This window comes from Mus pahari, chromosome X (assembly GCF_900095145.1).
Source record: "Mus pahari chromosome X, PAHARI_EIJ_v1.1, whole genome shotgun sequence".
Lineage (NCBI taxonomy): Eukaryota > Metazoa > Chordata > Mammalia > Rodentia > Muridae > Mus > Mus pahari.
Genome location: NC_034613.1, coordinates 129,688,211 through 129,702,390, shown reverse-complemented (window position 1 = coordinate 129,702,390; position 14,180 = coordinate 129,688,211). Strand labels below are relative to the sequence as shown.

Here is a 14,180-nt window from a genome sequence, read left to right as displayed (position 1 = left end):
TGGAACTCACTTGGTAGACCAGGCTGGCCTCGAACTCAGAAATCCGCCTGCCTCTGCCTCCCGAGTGCTGGGATTAAAGGCCTGCGCCACCAGGCCCAGCCATTTTAAGTTTTATATATACCTGTATATATACAAACATGTAAGTGTAGGATTTTGATAAGCATTTTATAAGTAATATAAATTTAGTAAAATATTCTAGACTCATTCAAATATTAATTTGCATACTGTTTCTTACTATAATTTACACGCATTTTAGGGCCAGCAGAAGGAAAAAGGGAAAGAGTAGGAAGCAGGCAGCTAAAAAAGACAGGACACAGGACTCAGACCAGACACAGGTTTTATCCAAAGACTAAACTAGCACAGTAATAGCAATTGCATGTGTCACTGTGAACTCTCACCTTGGCCCAAACACTTGTTATTATTACCCTGTACTCATAGAAGACAATTGCGGGGTTTCTCAACATAGCAGTCTTAAAGGCTGAGGACGCACACAAGAATTAGAAAACCTATGCTTATTCAACTAAATGAAGAGAGGCAAGATACAAGAATGAAAATGAAAAACCTTAAATTACTTAAAAATGAACAGAGCTAGGTGTGCTAATGCACATCTGGAATCTTAGCATTCTGAAGGATCAGGCAGGAGAATCACATGCTCAAGGCCAGCCAGTACCAAATAGTCAAGAAAACAAAACAAAAACAAGAACAGTTTCCACTTATAGAACCATAGTATTTTAGATAGTACATAAAATAAATGGTTTTAAAGGAGTTAATATTAGATAACTCTCTTCTAACATGGTGGTGAAACTGGTAACTGTTGCAAGGACTCACCACAGATTTATAAGGTTGTCGAAGAACACTGAATAGAAAGACAATTAACAGTAAAGAACCATGTAAAAGGCTCATGGCAAACAATGCAGTACATTAACACCACACAAAACTGATTCCAGTAACAAATGAAGAAGGTATTTCCAAAGATGAAACACAAATGAAGAAGGTATTTCCAAAGATGAAACAAGAGGTTAACTTTGCCAAACTGTAATGCATCTAGGACTGCCTGCACTCTATGCCTTCTACCTTGATCAAGAGTTTACAAACCTTTCCACTTAAATTCTAATAAAAACTTGTTTACTAAAGGAAAAAATGTAGGAATAATGAAGCAACCTGGGAAGGTGAAGTGGAAAGGGAAAATGGAGACTGGGTACAAAGCTCATAGAGAAAATTTCCTTCAACCTCATCTTTTGTCTTATCTATCACATTAGCTGATTCCCGCTCTAGGGAAGGAATCTACAATAATCCTGAAACAACCTGACATACTAATAGCAAGGAAAATACCAAAGACTACTAGGGTTTATACCAAGAAAAATCAAGAAGCAACTTTATATTATAGAATTTTCCTAGTTAGAAGAATGGACACTTTGAACTTAAAACATTAGCCTCAGAGTACCTAGGTATACAAATTTACATAACCTTCTGAATCTAGCAGGGAACCAAAACATATCAAAGGTTGTGTTTAGAGGCTAGAGACAGCTCAATAATTAAGAGGGCGACCTGCTCTTCAAGAACTGGAGTTTGGTTACAAGAACCACAGTGGCCTGTAACTACAGCTCCAAAGGATCCGATACCCTTTTCTGGCCTCCATGGGCACATGTACATTGCATAAACTAAAACACATGTACACTGCATAAAGACATTAGGCACTTATTTAAAAAATAAAGCTATGTTTAAAAATAAAAAAGTTGAGTGTAGATCATACCTGTAATCCCAGCACTCAGAAAACAAAAGCAGGAGGATAAAACTGTGAGCTTAAAGCCAAACTGGGCTACATAGTGAATTCCAGGCCAGACCTAAAGAAAAGGATCTAAGAAGATAATCAGTAATATGCTTACTTGCAAGTACAAGGACCCAAGTTTCAGAACCAACATTTAAAACAAAAGAAAACCAACTGGGTGTTGTGTGCTCATATAATCTCTGCATTAAGAAGGCAGAGAAGATCCTATCTCAAAACCAACAATAAGAAGTAAATGTGGGTGGACAGCAAAGGAATGATGATACCTAATGCTAGTCTATGGCTGGTTTACACATGCACACACGTACAAAACACATGCATACACCATTTTATTTTGGGGGTACAAAAACTGAGTGTTCATTCCATCCTTTCTACATCAACTATGTACTTGAGTAACCAAATAAGAAATGAGGGGAATGCCGGGTGTTGATGGCACATGCCTCTAATCCCAGCACTCGGGAGGCAGAGGCAGGCAGATTTCTGAGTTCAAGGCCAGCCTGGTCTACAGAGTGAGTTCCTGTCCAGGGCTACAGAGAGAAACCCTGTCTCGGGAAAAAAAAAAGAAAAAGAAAAAGAAAAAGAAAAAGAAAAACAAAAAGAAAAAGAAAAAGAAAAAAGAAATGAGGGGAAATAAAATATTAGGAAAAAGCAAAATGTTGTTATTGAAACATCATTTCACTGTCCTCAATGATTTAATGAATTAAAAAGATTCACATCTGTTCCCCTATTCCCACTGATGGCCGATTAGGCCAAATAAAGAAAATAATAATAAAAAAAAAAAGAAAGAAAAACAAAACAAAACAAAAAAAAAAGATTCACATCATTAAAACACAATGTCATGAATGAACATATACCCTCCTATGTTTGCCAAAGGGAATGAACCTGAATTTATCACACCTCTGGACCCAGTTGCCATTGTGCAAGAAAATCAGGATTTCAAAACTGCTTTCAGCTGAAGGCAATACTAAATAAACTGCTCTCAATCTTAGAGAAACTTATTTTTGCAATGACTAGTTAATGCAGAAGACGCTCAGGCCTAAAATGGGAAATCTATATTAACCATGAAGTGGAAACTTCTGGTTTCTTTGGAAAGTCAGTTATGGTTTGCTGGGGAACACAGGTGAAAGGATGTTTTGCTCAAGAAACACAGATTAAAGGATGTATTGCTATAGCAAATGCATGAAAGGACACATGATGTTCAGAAAGAATATAAATATGAGCCAACAGTGGGAGCTCAAGCATTGGTTTGCTTTGCTCTGCTTTACATTGTATTGTTGAACTCCATACCAAAAAGCTCTCCAAAGAACTTCTCATGTTTTCTGCAGCTTCCTGGTGCTTTTGCAGAGACCTTCCTGTTGCCAAGCTTTGTGCTTTCTTCTGGATTGAACTCCCCTTGGTGGTTCCTGTATGGAGACTGCCAAGTAGACTAGACCGCAACTGCTGATTTATATTTGGTGTTCGCTACTGGACTGAATGGCTGGTATCCTGACAACAAATATTGGACTGACCCCCAAAGAACTATTTCTAAACAGGTCCACTTTCCCTATGTTGTAATAACTTTTTTCTTCTACTACCTCTGGTGGGTAGTGGGCTAGAAGAGGTTTGAACCCTATTAAAGGCGGTTGGAAAAAAAATTATGCCTATAGAAACCTACCTGCAAGACTCAGGAAATATTTAGGAAGAGGCAGAAAGAACATTAATGCCAGAGGACAGGGAGGAATGCCATAAAATAATGTCTTCTGGATAGGATATTTCCATTGCACTCCTAAACTCACAGTAGCTGTGATTACCTGACTGTACAAGATCAAGCTAATCAAAATTCTAGCATGGATAGGGGAAGGACACCCAAGACCTACACCCTAGTTGAGGAGCTACTGGCAGTCAATGGCTATTGTAGAGGGAAAGTCATTTTTCTTTGGGAAAAGGGACGTTGGTAAGTTACACATGATCCACATTATGCACATAAGAACAATAATCACTTTTTAAACATGAAACTGGGACAGGAACTGGGTGGTTAATGACCAAAATGCACTATATACACATGTAAAATTCTCAATTAGCTGAAAGTAACAGTAAATAAGACTAAAGAGTTAAGTGTTTCACTCTCTAAGAAATCAGTCTAGAAACAGTAGTAGATAAAATTCTGCACCAACTACAATTATATGATAGCACCACTATCACCTGGAAACCCACAAATGCAAAATCTATTCCCCATCAAATTATGGAATCAAAAATTAGTGATACAGCAATCTAGTTTAATAAACCTTCTAGGTGATTTGATGTTCCCTAAAATTTATGAAGCTACTATTTATGATTCATGCATTAACTCAGTTCAACTTATCCAAAATCCTATGTGATGATAGGCAACAATCATTACTTTATAAAGGAACAACTTCACTATAGCATAAAGAGGTTAATTTGTACAAGATGACACAGCAGATAAGAAACTGGATCAGAACTTGAACTGAGGGAATACTCTATCATTGCATAGAAAGAAGTCTTTCCACCAATAAGAACTCAATTCCCAGAATGCTGTAACAGTAAAAGGAGAGCTTCCTGCAGAGGCACATACCTGTAGTTTCAGCTACTCAAAGCTAAAGCTAAATCACCAATCACCTGTGCACAAACATATAAAACCAACTTGGGGTGAGGAAAAGGGAAGTGTATGGAAAAACACTAGCAAAGACTAGTATATACCTCAATAAAAAATAGGCAAATAAATTTAGCAAATAACAACCATAGAAAAACTTTCTCTAAAAACATTTCCAAAATGTAAGCACCTACCAAATACAATATATTTAATTATAAGAACTTAAAACCTGAGTTGTGCTTAAGGTGATTCATTGTAGTCCATCTGCACTTAGCAACCTTCTAGTTTTATTTATTTTATTTGCATGAATATTTTATTTAACTTCATGCATGTATATGTACACTATGCGTGTGCCTGGTGCACTAAGAGGTCAGTAGAAGGTATTAGATACCCTGGAGCTGCAATTTCATATGGTTATGTGCTACCATGTGGGTGCTAGAAACCAAACCTGTGTCTTAACTGCTAAGCTAAGCTATCTCTCTAGGCCCTAATCTTTTTAATTTTAAATTACAAAAAAAATTAAATTCTCCCTCTAGTTTTTACTTTTAGTTCCTTTTATTCACCACTACTTTTTAAAAGATTTCATTTATTCCATGTATGTGAGTATACTGTCACTCTCTTCAGACATACCAGAAGAGGGCAAGGATCCCACTACAGATGGTTGTAAGCCACCATGTGATTGATGGGAATTGAACTCAAGACCTCTGGAAGAGCAGTCAGTGTTCTTAACCACTGAGACATCTCCCCCACCCCCGCCCAGGCCCTTTTTAAAAAAAGATTTATTTGTTTTGAGTACTCTGTTGCTTTCTTCAGACACACACCAGAAGGGGGAATAAGATCCCATTACAGATGGTTGTAAGCCACCGTGTGATTGCTGGAAATTCAACTCAGGACCTCTGGAAGGTCACTTATTAGCCACTGAGCCATCTCTCCAGCCCTACTTATCACTATTAAAAAGGTAAAACTGCTTTCTTTCAACTCTTAAGATTATATGAACAAAGTCTCTAAGGTATACACACACACACACACACACACACACACACACACCTAGTTCAATCAGCTAAATCAGATCTATAATACAACTTGCATTTTATAGTACTTCATAAAAGCACAACAAATTCCAACATTCTGTAAAAATCACTTTCCATGTCACCATTATGATTTTTAAAAGACAGCTGTTGAACTACTTTTTAAGAAACTCAAAGTTGGAAACTATTAGGTTAACACCTCAAACTTGTTTTCCTCAGAGAGCCACTCCTTAATTAAAAGCATTTCTATAACCAGAAAACCAAGATGGTCAACAAGTACATCAAGTTTTACCGACTCAACCTCTATGACACATCAACTAAGAAGCTTCCAGAGAATCTTGAATTATCCCTGACATTAACATATATAAACATTTGGTAACCAGTCATTGAAGAAAGGGGTCAAAAAAACAATACAAGAAAATCCTAAGAGTACAAGCACCTGTGAACTGTCTGCCCTGGGTCTGCCCCTGTGATCACTGCAAAGCAGTCCAATATGGTCACAGCTACACAACAGACTTAAAAACTTAATCTTATTCCATAAGAGGCAATGTGGAATGTGAAGGGCAAATATTTTCAAAGCAACCAAGTTGGCATTTCAATGATACTTTGAACTGGTGGCTAAAAACACACAACAAAAGGAGAATTAAAAAGCCAACACTGTTTCCATTGTGAACTTCCAGTGTTAAGAAGGGGGTGATTCAAGTATTGGAATGTCTACTGTGCACAATTCTGTGCCAGTCATCCTAGTTTCATAAAATAGGATTTGGGTCTACGTGGTTTTGCTTAAACTACAAGAACTAAAGTGTTAATATTTAATCACTATATCTAACATGCTCAAGTTTTTTTTCTGTTGAAAGCATGAACTTGCTGGAATCTCCCCAAAATTCCTTTAATATTTAATCAATTTTCAAACAAGGACTTATTTCTCCAATGACGAACAGAGCTGAAATACCTGAACACCTGACCAGTGATTCATAATCATATTTATCTAAATAATTCAAAATATTTCATTCATGACTTTTCCACTTTCTGTTCCTTTAACTTGCAGTTCTTACTATTTTAAAGACAGGCACAAAAAACCGTTTCTCTGTGCACATTTGTGTATGAGCTAAAGGCTGGCTGGAGGATATATGTTCAACTCTCATTTTCTGGTTTTGACCATAGTACAGACCCAGAATGGCTAACACTGCACAAGCAAAATAATTCATCAACCAGTTCTTAATATCTAAGCTCTGGATCAGAGAATCTAGGATAACAGAGCATAAAAACAACCAAACAACCTAAGGATATTATAAATACACATTAAAAAAAACTTTTTCTTCCAGAAGGCCTATATTTCATATAGAAAATATTAAGTGGGACCAGGACATGGAACTAAAATCAGGTATCAAATCTGAGGGCCACAGAAAAAGGAACCCAATGACTAGCCATTTTAGTATACCAACTAAGCCAGCAGTATCACCTCCAACTAGAACATAAAAGATTACTACAATTATTGCTTCATTATAATTACCTACAGTCTTTAACAAGAATGGGTTAGACATCACTATAAACTAATTTTCAAATGTGAGGAAATGCAAAAAAGACTTAAATAAATTGGAGAAAAAAAACAAGAGAAATAAAACCTGAAGAATAAAACAGATTTAAAGTCTACACAAACTATTTCATAAATGGACTTTTCTCTGGATCATGAGTCAAAGAAACTTAAAATACCAGGGAAATTTTTAAATGAGCCCATTTTCTACTTTTAAATTTTCAATTTCTTCAACTGAAAATCATTTCTGGGTTATACTGTCAAGAACTCTCTCAGATATCTATACAATTTTTTGTATGGATAAAAATAACATGTCAAGAGAAGTTTATTTCAAAATAATTCTATGGGAAGGGGGTGCCATAGGGTAAAACTAAAAAGGCTAAATTAGTTGATAAATGATAAAAGTACCTGGGGGAGTAGACAACATACTACTCAGTTTGTTATGTTTCAAATTTTGTGACTTTAAATCATGCACTGACAGTATGCATTTAAAACAATTCCTTTTAATTTTCTAATGAGCTCCATCCACTAAAATTATTTAAAAAAATAAAACAAACCTGACCCATATAATGGAACCAAAGCAGCACAAGCAAAAAGAAAAAAAAAAAGAAACTCCAGCCCCATCTCCATTTCAAGATGTAAAATACAAATACCAACCACAAAGATCTTAAAAAAAAAAAAACTAACCTAAAATCACAGCCAATCATAGTCATCCTGGTGGGAAATCCCAACACTGCTCCAATAGCTTCCTGAAACTTCCTGACCAAGTTCTGGTCTACTGGTTTGTTCCTCTGAAGCACTAATAGACACCCAGGTCAGGCTACTGGAGGACCTACAAAATAAAAAGATTATGGAAAAGAAGTATATTATTCATTAGAATTGGGTAGTTAACCAATAGATACAATCAGTTATTTTTGAAGCAATAGTCCTTAAATGCCAACTTGCATTTTTAGAACCTGCTTTGAGCAGTAACTAAAGAACTCTGAAAAAGAACTGTATAGTGTTTCTAGTGACACTTAAACAATACCCCTGAAAACTGTTTTCAACTCAAACAAAATGATAGCATGTTTAACAAACTGATACTAAGGAAAACATATTTTATGAAAAGAAAAAGCTGTACACATTAAAATTATTTTTCACCTTCATAAGTGCTTTTTGGCCATACTGGGAGACAAACGATAAACATCCTGGAAATTCAGGTTGAACTTTGTCACTGAACCTTAGACAAAGTTTTTATTTGGTACTGCCACTCCTTCCTCTCTTCTCAGAGATCTACCTAGAATAAATTAAACCTTTTAGGTCATGCCTTGATCATCATTCCCAGATTTAGTATAATGCTGAAGGACAATAGTTAGTGATTATTGCTTAACCCACTGTAAAAGGAATCAAGACAAGAGTCTCAAAGCAAAGTGACCTGTCTTTCAATGAAAGAGGAAATTCATTTTCCTAAAGCACTTCCAACTCAAACCCTAAAGCTCAAAACTGAAATCCACATAGTTACTTATCAGATGTTACCCACTAAAATTTCAATGATAATATAATTCTTGCAACTATATTCCTACTTTAAACCCCATCACCCAACCAATATAATTAAGGAAAAAAAACCACTCTAGTGTTGATCTAATAAAAATGTAACAGTAAGGAAAACTGCTTCCGAATAAAATGTTAGAAAATATAAAATGGCAAAAGCACAACAGGAGGTAGTTATTAAAGAGCCAGCTGTGGTTGCCTATGAGGGAGAAAAGTTGGTATTTAGTTACTAGATCAACCTTCCTAATATAGGTATTATCCTTCTTAAATGACTGCCAAATATGCCCCCATACTGACCCAACTTAGACAAAGTTTGACTAAAAATGATAGAGGTAAAGAGAAATAAATGAGGTAAAGAGAAAGAAATAAAAACACTTGAATGCCGGGCAGTGGTGGCACATGCCTTTAATCCCAGCACTTGGGAGGCAGAGGCAGGCGGATTTCTGAGTTCGAGGCCAGCCTAGTCTACACAGAGAAACCCTGTCTTAAAAAACACTTGAAACCTAAGTTCTCTTTAACACTGCAAACTGGCAATGGCATGAAATTTCACGACTTTTGTGAGGTGAAGGACAGGACAGACTGTATTTGAAGGAGTGGCAAAAATGAGTAGGCAAGGGATGAGGCACTCCCTTCCAAAAGGTAGAACACTTGGGTGTGGTTCATGACCTAAACATAGCTGGTGGTCATTCCAAGAGAATGATTTTGCACTCAAAAGTTTTACACTAGTAGAAGCTTCAAATAATGAGAACATATTCAAACATGAGCCATTGATCATACAAAGTGGCTTATGAGGAAAAAATTCAAAGCAGACAGGAGTGAATAGGTGTTATTCCTAAACATAGAAAAATATACAGCTGAACAAATAACAATTTTTTAAAAACCTTACCAGACTATAAAGGTAGAATATGGCACAAAAACATCTATCTACCAATATAGTTTGACATTAAAAAGGCACCCAAACTTTCTGAGGCAAATTTTCTAAATCTAGAAGCAACCTTTTAAGGTAAGCATTACTATCCTCATTATATAAACAAACAGAATCTGAAAAGTAATTTGCCCAAGGTCATGAGTTCAATGTGAACTGGAAGCAAACACTATTTTCTAAACCAGGCTGCTTCCTATGAATTGGAAATGTTGGCGGTATCTCCTCAATCTATGCAACACTGGTGCTAAATAAAAGAAGTAATTCAAATCATGTTATCTACAAAGGAAACACGTGATAGGGAATAAATTGTCTATAATAGAAATGATTTGAGGAGAAAGGAAGTAAATTTAAATTTAAAAGGAGCATGACAGTTTAAGGGGTAAAACTCCTGGAGGAAGGAAAAGGTACTGGGGGTTGACACCTTGCTAGGGGATTCAGCTCCTGGGGGTGGGAGGAAGAGCAGTTAAGAGAGAGATATAAGGATTAAGAAGTGAGACTTAGTTCTTAAATGTTGGTTAGCCGTAACAAAACAACAAAAAGATATACAGACCAACAGACTACAGAAACATAGGCGGGAAAGGGGGCGGGTCCCAGAGTTTGTAGCGTGGAAGGGGTTGGAAAGACAAAGTTTCACCTAGTGGGGGCACGAAGGAGACCACTAAGATTGCAATTATCCGATCACTGACCCGTTTATTGTTCTGCCCAAGTATGGTCTCAAAGCATTCAAAGTTGAAGAAATCAGTACGCTGTCCCCGCGTCAGAGATAAACAAGCAAGAGGACCTAGGAAAATGGAAGGTTACTGCTGCTCCATCCACAAAGATGGAGTAAATGCAGGGAACAAGATAAGCTCTTTTAACATCTGCGCCAAAAGCACCATGGAAGGACATGGGACAGGGTAGATGATTCAGGCTAGGCTCTAAATTAGGACTAGAGAGGAGGAGTGATACGATTTTTTTTTTTTTTTTACTTCTCCCCTTAATAATGCATCCCGATATTCACGTAGCTGAGATATCTGACAGGGAGACAGATTTTGGGGAAGGGAAGGTACTGTAATGACTCTACAGATTGACCTCTCAAACCTTAGCCCAAATGCCGCGGGAGCAGGGAAGCAGAGCCCACCTCGGATCAAGAAAAACTAGGGGTTTCATATGGGTCGCTGCAAGGGCTGAGAAGAAGCAAGCGCGCAATAATTATGAGACCAATCTTAGGTGCGTCCCTCTCTCCCACTTTTTAATCTAATCCCCAGCCCACTACCCAATGAACTATCGACTCCCTCCCGCACTTCCCAACCCGCCCACTGCGACGACGAAAACGGAGGCGTAGAGCGATTGGTGGGGCAAAGGCAGGCCCACACGAGGCTGAGGCCGGGGAAATGGTGTCGCTTTAACCGGTAAGAAACAGGATGATCTTCATCTCAGGAAGGATTTACCGGCACCACGACGTTTCGCCATCCGTCATCTCCTTAACGTCTGGGACCTGAGAAGCGTCACAAACGCGGATAGCTAACCCCTTGGTACCATGTAAGAGCAAGCCAGGCAGCCTCCGCCGCCATCTTAACAGGCGGACCGACCCTAGTCACTGCCCCCCCACCCCCAAGGTATCTCGGCTACCGCCGGCGAATCCCACGAGGACGTAACCCTGCTCCCGCGAGAACTCACCGGCTAAGAACGGCAGCACCACAAGACGCTGCTCGCGCCTCCGCAGATCCTGCACTCAGTAGCCAACCTCTGCCGCCGCCTTCGCGTGATCCCAGGAGAACCTCCACCGGACCAGGAAAAACGGAGCCCAGCCCGTCCCAACCCTCGCCTTCCACCAAACCCGAAATCGCAACAGCTCCGCTCTCACCCCACGCGAAGCGAAAAGCAAATGACGCACAACCTCACGGAGCACTACGGGGCGGAGCCTGTATGCCGCCGCCGGCTCCCGCATGCGCTGTAGGAACTATCGCGATATTACGTTCAGCCTCGACGAGACCTTCGTAATTCACTGCAGGATACCGCCCGCGCCTCGCCTTTAGGAAACATGAGATCTCGCGAGACCAGGTGCACGCTCCTAAAAAGGAGAAAGGCGGAGCTTCGTGAAAATGACTGGGAGTTTTTCGGGGAAAGGGAAGAAGCTCTCGTCCTTTAGGGATCTCGCTTACCACGAGGTTTCCGACCCACTGCGGAGCTTGCTACCAAACCTCGCGATGACACAGCTCACCGCCAAATCTCGGCCATGTCTTGAAAACTACCTCCGCCCCCGATTTAGGTGTCTGGAGCCTGCCTAGTGCTTGAGGAAAATTTAAAAAGTCAACCTGTTTATTCTCACGCTTCCAGCAGGGCTGTACCAATTAGCCAAACTCCATTCTGAAAGCGAAAAGAATGGGTTCCCATTGTTACCTGCCTCGAGGAATAACGTGCTAGTCTTAACTAACGCATAAAAGATGTTCAGTTTACAATAAACACACAAATGCAAATGAAAACAATGACACACCAGTTTTCTTGCTCAAAACATGGGGGAAAAATCTAAAGACCTCTAATAGCCATACTTCTTCCTTCGCCGCACTGCAGGCTAACCTGAATCCATCTTCTCACTAAAAGCTCATATCATTAGTTCTTCCTCCGGAGTCACCAGTTTTAACTATCGAGGCTTTCTTTACCTCATCATAACCAAAAAGACCCAATAAAGTGGTTTTCTCCAAACAAAGGCGTCTGCCCTCAAAAGCAAATTCAAGCTTGGGGTGGGAAGAAAGGCGCTTGAAGATTTTAATATGGCAGTTTTTGCATGTCTAACCAACAATGTTTCTCCAATAAATCTTGGGATCTAGTCTGTCCCGTTTGTGAGCTTTTCCATTCTAATGCATTGTTCTGTCGATTCTTATTCAAACATGTTTCCTTCAGAGTACGGTTTAATAGTACAAGCACCCCCATCTTTAAAAACATTTTCTCGGTTATTCTTAGCCATCACCCCCCCCATAAACTTTAGAATCGTCAAGTTCCAAAAACTTAGTATATTTATTGGAATTGCATCAACTGCTTGAATCAATATGGAAAAATGAATATCGTTACAGAACTGAGGCTTCCTATTCAGAAGCCTGATATTTCTTCTCCATTTATGCAAACGTTCTTCCATTGTATTCCTGAAAGTTTTATAGTTCACTTCCAGATATTTTTATTTTTCTTGGGATTTAGAGTGGGGGATTTTTAATATTAAAATTTCAAAACGTTCATTGCTTATATACAAGACTTCATATTTAACTATTCACTTTTGTAATTAGAAAAATGAAAATATGCTCAAACAGCAGTAAAATGAAAGCAACGACATGTGATTTTTACTGTATAACTGAAAAAATATAAAGATTAGTAACAATTCATGTTAGCATAGCTATGGAAAATAGGCAATATCGTACTACGTTGGAGAGTATATTATGGCCTTTGGGGAAGGGAATTTAGATAAATCTATCAAGATTTGAAATACATACACTTTTTGATTCTGCTATTACTTGTTGAAGAATTTCTCCTACAGGAATACCTTCGTACATGTGCACGAAACATACACAAGCCCATTCATCACTGCATTACTTGCAATAGCCCCCTCTCCCCCAAAGAAAACAAGCTAGTGTACAACAATCAGGAAATGGTTAAACTGTAGTCCAAGCATACAATGTAGTGATGTAAAAATGGGACACAATTGAATTCTGTGATATACTAAGATACATAAAACAGTTTTAAAAATTAATGCAATGAAACAAAATGAATGTATGTCCAGCAGCACCATACATATCAGAACACACACACACACACACACACACATCAGGACACATGCACGCGCACGCGCGCGCGCGCCTCGTAGTGACCATGAAGCTTGCCTGCTCGCCCCTCACCTTCCTTTTCCTCTTGAGGCCGCCTTCCTCCAACCCTTAAGAGAATAACTGAAGGCTGGGCCTTTACTCCCTCTCTAGGGCCACTAGGCCAGGGCCAATGCCGGTACCTCGCATCCCCACTGTTGGCCGCTCTCTTGCGCGCTGTTCGCTGCTTCCCCGCTGTCCTGCTGTCCCCAAAGATGCAGCTAGCTCTCTGCTGGAGGCCGCAGAGGACTGGGGGAGGGGAGAGGAGGAGGGGTTCGAGGAAGACTGCTGCTGCCGCCTGTCTGGCCCTTCAGCAGCCTTTCCCAAAGGCTCTCCAAAGCCGCTACCTCCGAGCCTCAGAGCCAGATCCCGTGGGAACTGCCCCCTACCTCGAGGAGTCTAAAACCGCCCCGTCCCCCAGGCCCCGGAAGAGGGGAGGGGGGAACTACGCTCACCTCCGCCGCAGTGGCTCGGCGAGGCCTGCAACAGTGTGCAAGGTCTGAGGCCAGTAGCAATCTTGTCCCCCCCCCCAGCCCCCTCCCTCGCCCTCGGCTTACAAAGCCCCCCCCCACCGCAGCACAGCTCACACTGGATATAAGGCTCCTCCTACCACGCGATTAGCCCCGCCTCTGTCCCTTGAGAGGGAGCTCCTGCTCCCTTGGTGGTGTATTTTACTCACCTAAGGGAGACCTTGCTGGAGCTACTCATGACCCAATAAATGCCACCCATAGAGGATAGTAGGATCACTAAGGAACTGGAATTTGATTGCTCTACAATGAAAATCCCTGAAGGGATAAAACTTGATATGCATTTTAAAAGTTAAGGAACTGGGAGTATAAGAGGGCAAGATGAGACACGAGACACATTGTGGAGGACCAGAATAAAGGATGAGAAGCATCGTGCAAATCTACAAAGGAACATAGTCCCCCTTCAAACATTTCTCCTTTGTAGTAGGTG

General features: G+C 39.8%; 1 protein-coding gene across 23 annotated transcripts in view; it reads right to left on the bottom strand.

Moving 5' to 3' along the window:
- The window catches only part of Huwe1 (HECT, UBA and WWE domain containing E3 ubiquitin protein ligase 1), a 138,755-nt gene extending 124,943 nt beyond the window's left edge, over positions 1 to 13,812 (bottom strand). For 7 of the 23 annotated variants that reach the window (XM_029534005.1, XM_029534009.1, XM_029534010.1 and 4 more), the window contains exons 1-7: positions 13,260 to 13,543; positions 11,538 to 11,665; positions 11,053 to 11,446; positions 10,824 to 10,870; positions 10,080 to 10,174; positions 8,079 to 8,214; positions 7,626 to 7,770 (exon numbers count right to left, since the gene is read on the bottom strand). The gene's annotated coding sequence lies outside the window, so the exon portion shown is untranslated. Of the gene's footprint in view, positions 1 to 7,625; positions 7,771 to 8,078; positions 8,215 to 10,079; positions 10,175 to 10,823; positions 10,957 to 11,052; positions 11,447 to 11,537; positions 11,666 to 13,259; positions 13,544 to 13,678 lie in introns of those variants that run through there. The other 16 variants (XM_029534011.1, XM_029534013.1, XM_029533996.1 and 13 more) reach the window with 14 other exon arrangements.
- Positions 13,813 to 14,180: the final 368 nt, after the last annotated feature.